Source organism: Cynoglossus semilaevis, chromosome 5, assembly GCF_000523025.1.
Source record: "Cynoglossus semilaevis isolate Cse_v1.0 chromosome 5, Cse_v1.0, whole genome shotgun sequence".
NCBI lineage: Eukaryota > Metazoa > Chordata > Actinopteri > Pleuronectiformes > Cynoglossidae > Cynoglossus > Cynoglossus semilaevis.
Genome location: NC_024311.1, coordinates 8,964,138 through 8,969,865, shown reverse-complemented (window position 1 = coordinate 8,969,865; position 5,728 = coordinate 8,964,138).

The window sequence follows — 5,728 nt, the reverse complement described above, 5'->3', positions numbered from 1 at the left end:
TGATCTTTAGTAATGGGTCCCACAGTGGAGCAGTGGTTTGTGTTCTTGCCTTACACAGAGAAAATTACAACGTTACTACTTTGATTCCTGTTCACCCTGTCTGTATGGGTGGACTGACATTAGGTGTGAATGTAAGTGTGAATGTTGGTGTGAAAAGTCTGTACATGTGAACCTGTGATGGACTGGAGAACTGGCCACTGCTTTTTATTGAGTTTGTAAATTTAAAGCTGGTCAAAACAAATTGTATAATGAGTCACGATTGATTAATCCTGATTAATCGTTAAACTTCAAATGGATGCACCTGTTGATGAGCTCCATCCATGTGAAGTTTGGACTCCTGTGAACCTGGAGGATCAATGATGAAAGATGAAAGAAGAAAAAAACCAACTGTTTTTCTACATTGGTCACAAAAAATGGTACCATGATTCATGATTAATTAATCACGATTAATCGCTATTAAAACCTGTTGATAAACTCCAGTCATTTGAAGTTGAACATTGAAAAATGTGGTCAAAGGTCACACAGGTCAACACAGGTCTGAACTGGTGGGACGTGTCCAATGACGTGGTTTACGATTTTAGAACACGAGTCACGAAATCAAAACCATCAGTGACTAAAATCCCATCGCAAACAACAACGTGTTTTCATCAGATCTCATGTAATTAGGACGGCGTTAGCGTTGGTGTGAAGGAGAGACACACACCAACACACACTGAGCTCTTACTGAGACTACGAGCACACAGTGTGTGAGTTAACACTGCTGATTCTCAAGGTTACAAAATCTGTAGGTTCTGTTTCCTGGAAGGAAATGAAGCAGACGCGAGAAGAAGAGCTGAGAAAAGAGATAAAAAAAAAAGAAAAAAAAAAAAGAAAAATGGATTTTTAAAGGAAGAGGATGGAAGCGCCGCTGTCCCTCAGGGACATAATTATGTCCAAAAGGCTAATCACTGGACATAAAATACAACCTTTCTTCCTGTATTAACACATAACCTCTTCCATTCTCTGCCGGAGGGGAGCGCAGGACCCCATCATCATTTATCCCCCGTCGTATCACAGCTGAAGAGCCTTCACACGGGCCGGTGCCGGGACGCGGTGGATTAAGGCGAAAATCATCTGCATTAAAGGCTGTGGAGGATCAAAGAGTGGAGAGAATGGGGAAATAAAGAAATAAAAGAGGGGATGATGATGATGAATACCAGGGTCTGCGTGAAGTGGCAGAATAACAAGCTGCATATGTTCCGGCGTCCTTTGAACGACTACTGTCTCACTTCCTGCACCCCCGCCCCACACTGTGCAGTAGGTACCAGCCGTTTGCCAGCTCACTGGGGCGTGTTCAGAGTCATCTCCTGGTATTAGAAAAACAAACGATGTTAGGAGTAAAAAAAGAAATTTGAAGCGATTTCAAACTAATCTGTCTGAAACTTTGGCCGCGTGTTGTTGTTTGTCTTTAACGGTTGCGTCAGGAAATCGATCGGCGTCGATGATGCAGCTGTTTGGGAAAGAGGTAGACGGAGAAGCTGTGACCTGGATACGGCAGAGTGTCGTCAAGGTCATCGGCGAGAACCTGGTAAATTTAGCTCCACCAGCGATCATCGGAGGTTTGTCTGCGCTCACCTTCGCCCTCTGCTCCAGGCTTCTGCCTTTTTTTTTTCCCCCTCCATGTTGAGCTGGCTCTATCTCTATCTCTGCCTCCACCTCCACCTCCCAGTGACTCCCCGTCCCCCGGCTCCACCTTGACATTCACTCTTTTTCTCCTAAAATATAATATTTATCTCATTCTGTTTGAGTTCACTCAGCCTTATCATCTGCTCTGCTCCGCCTGGCTCTAAGCTGGATTAGTCAGGAACTCATTGGCATGACAATAGTCATGAAATATGTATATCAGCGTCTGAGTGGATGACGGGAAACGCCGTGTATCAACAGTTACAGCCGGCGAGAAACCACAGGAGTACAGTCCACGGAGGGTGACATTTGGGTGTTACACAATAACCTGGGACATTAGTCCACTGTCTGTTTACACCTATTCATACCTATGGGACTTACATTCACTGACAACACTTTTGATGTTGTTGTTTTTTGTTTTGTTTTTGTGAGCAGTGTGGCAGTGATGATCGACTGGCGGCCCATTGGCCAAATTACCCACTTCGGCTCACTACTAGATTCCAAAATAAACATGAAACAATAACGTTAGACAAAACGTGATTCTTATTTTTAGATAATTAGATAATAATAATACATTAATCCCGATTATTTGTGAGCACCAGGACTAAGACCCGTCTTCCATCCTGCTTGTGAGATTTGCCGATGTGTAAAAAGTAAAAACTTCAAACAAAGCAATGTCCAAGTATGTCAAAAGAAAAACAGTTCCATACACCTGCTCAGTGGACGCTCCCTGTTAGCTCAGCGGGGCAGTTCCTCCTCCATCCTCTGAGCCGCCGTGGAGGTGTGAGTCTGCACAGGAACTAATTTAGGTTCCAGCTGTGAGTTGGCTGCAGCAGAGACGACGGTCCACTGTGGGAACAGCAGGACAGTCAGCAGCAGCTCAGCTGGCTGTGCTGTCCGCAAACAGAGGTGTTAATGAATGCTAACCCAAGAGCGGCTAACAATTACAGCCTCATTGCTGCATGGTTCAAACCACTGTGCTGGCCAGCAATTATTCCCAACAACAGCTCTAGTTGACGGTACTTAACTCGGTTGGTTTCCTTTGTTTGTTTGTTTTCTACACCAACTCCTAGCGGCTGATGAATGTTTGAGAGAAACTTCAAGGGATTTCTGTTTTAAAGGTGGAAAATTATTACCCTGCAATATTTCAAACCGAATGTTTGAGAGAAACTTCAAGGGATTTTTGTTTTAAAGGTGGATTTGTAATTGTTGTGAACAATATTTCAAACCCACTGCGACAGTTTCCTCCTCCTCCCACCAGCACATCCACCTGCTCTGCTGCTGCATGTGTAAAATCCTCACTGTCTTTCTGTTTTGTCATCATGTCTTTGTCAGTGTTGACCTTTCTAATCACAGCAAACATCACAGGTTAAACCAAACATTAACAGGTTATAGTAACGATGGATCTTGATTAATTGTGATTATATATAATATATAATCATCAATCATGTGGAAGACGGTTGACTTTTTATGATTTAATGTTTTTTCATGATGATTTTTTTTTTTTTTTTGTTCATCTACCATTGATCCTTCAGCTTCCCAGCAGCCCCTGCTGGTTCCCAGCCTCATATAGACACAACCATTCACACTCGCATTCACACCTATGGTCAGTTGAGAGTGTGAACAGTTTACCTAATAATTAGTCTGTGGACCACCAGGGGTGTAGGCTGGCTATAATCCCACCCGCAGCATAGAGCGCCCCCTGTAAATACACTGAAATCCTAGAATACTACTTAAATGTATTTTATTTTTGTACCTGAAGCATCTGTGCCAATAACCAGTCATTTAGCCAATCACAAAGAAGCTCAACAGAGTGAGTATGAAGCAGCAACAGTTAGCGCACAGGCTGATTATACGACGTCCAGATGATTTATGGTTAGTGAATTGTGGGCGAGTGAGTGTTTTTGCCCTCAACACAAAGCAGCCAATGGGATTTGAGCATGTGATTCCCTGATCCTCCTCCTCCTCTTCTCTTCTATTCTCTGATCCTCCTCCTCTTCTTCTCCTCTTCTTCTCTCATTCTTGTTTCTAACACTTGTTTTTAACCACCAGGCTCCACTGTCCTGGGGGTAATAAGGAGTTTTTGCCACAGACTGTTTGTGTGGGGCGTCAACATGTCAAACTCCGGACGACTCCTTAAGTTTTATGCAACAAAGTTTGTCTATAATTGGGGGCATTGCTGCCAGGCTGCAGTAATTACAATTTCCGCAGCGTGAGAGCCTGAGCCACAGGCCTGTTTTATAGAATGTGGCAGAAATCAGCGGGGGAACAACAAGTGCAAGGGTGTCACCTGTGGGACACTTCCATTACGTGACAAAAGTGAAAAGATAATTTGATTTACTGTTTAGTTAAGCAACCTCTGTCAGAGCTGCTAGCACTGGTAGCGGTCGGGGAGCAGGGAGACTGACTACAAATGAGCCGCTGACCTACCGGGGTCACACATTCAGCAAAACAATTTGTGCTTTCATTTAGCCTGAGATATTGGAGGCTAAAATGTTCTCCACGGTTGATTTTGGACTAAGAGATTGCTGATGGGATATTAGCCTCCAGGATTGGAAATAGTCCTGACAGTCAGTGATGAGCAAACAGCACGGTTTTAGAACTGGAGCATGATGGGAGTTTATTTAACACTGTGGTTGGGGCTGACTCATAGTTGGCTTATTTAAATCCTTCTTTCCGTCTCGTGTTCTTTGTTTACTAATGAGAGAGCTGATGTGACGTTACCTCCAGTTTGTTACAAGATTCTGATCCACTGGGACGTTAGCCTGCTAGCCTGTTAGCCGTTGTGTTTTTGCTTTTCGTGTTTCTACTTCTGTATGCCTCCATATCTCTCTCTCTCTCTCTCTCTCTCTCTCTCTCTCTCTCTCATGTGTACCCAAGCACACTGAACCAAAAACTCACCATTACCCCTTTCTTGGTGAGTTTTTGTTGAGTGGGTGCAGAGCTGGGAGGATGACTGATAATAGTGAGTGTGTATTTGCCAACGTCGCCATAAGAATCCAGAGCCATTCAAAAATATTTATAAAAATATATTTGACAAAGTAGGAAACAATACAGGTTATCTTAGATTACAGTACATGGAGTAAATAATTGAACATACACATTTAGAAGCACTAAAGCACAGTAGAAAATATGATCTGCATGTTGGACTACCCCATATAGTACTATATTGTTTAGTCTACCAAAACTGCCATAATACTGCATCAGTACAAACTGAGTACACACGCAGCTGTAGTGCCACTGAGATTCTCTGAGATGTGCAAGAGCTAACGTGCAGAGACAAAACCTACCACCTCATTGAAAGCTAATGTCATTAGCAGTCACGCTATGTACACTGCTGCCAGCTTTTTTTTTTTTTGTAATTTTTTTTGGATTTTATTTTTTATATCATACAGTTCAAGCACAATATGCACATGGTCTGGATTTGTGCCTTTCTTTTTCTAGGGTGAATATTTGTCTTTGCTAAATGTAAGGGCGGAAAAGTCACAAAAACTAAGTGGAAATCAGTCGCATTGTTGAACATCAAAATGTCATATCGCACATATTTCACATTGAAATAACATGGTACTTAAAATGTCACAGTCCTGCAAATACCCCTTCTTATTACCTCCTGTGGTACCAGGGTGACCAGGTGGTCCCACAGGGGGCAGGACTTCACTTCAATTGAACATTTTTTAAACATTGTCCCTCAGTCTATGTTGAAACAGACGCTGTGATTTAACGTACGTCTGGTCGTTGGGACAAAAGTAGGGCGGCTGTTCTCCCAGGACTATAACTGAACCCAGCGAATGTGTCAATCACAGGTTCACCTAACGCCGTATCACCCCGCCCTCCGCAGAGAGAAGCCATGATGGAAAAGACCAAAAAAAGAAGAGAGATCGCAGCTTCACAAGTTCAGTGGAAAATTCCCTTTGGCTGTGTGTGCAGTCTGTGGAGGTTAATGAAGAAAGAAGGTTCTGGAGCTTCTTTCGTGTCAGACAGCTTTGTTGATCGACAAATATGACAGAAAGTGGAACAGCTCACAAGGAAGTTGACAAAAAAGAGCTGCTGAAAATAAATGAATAAA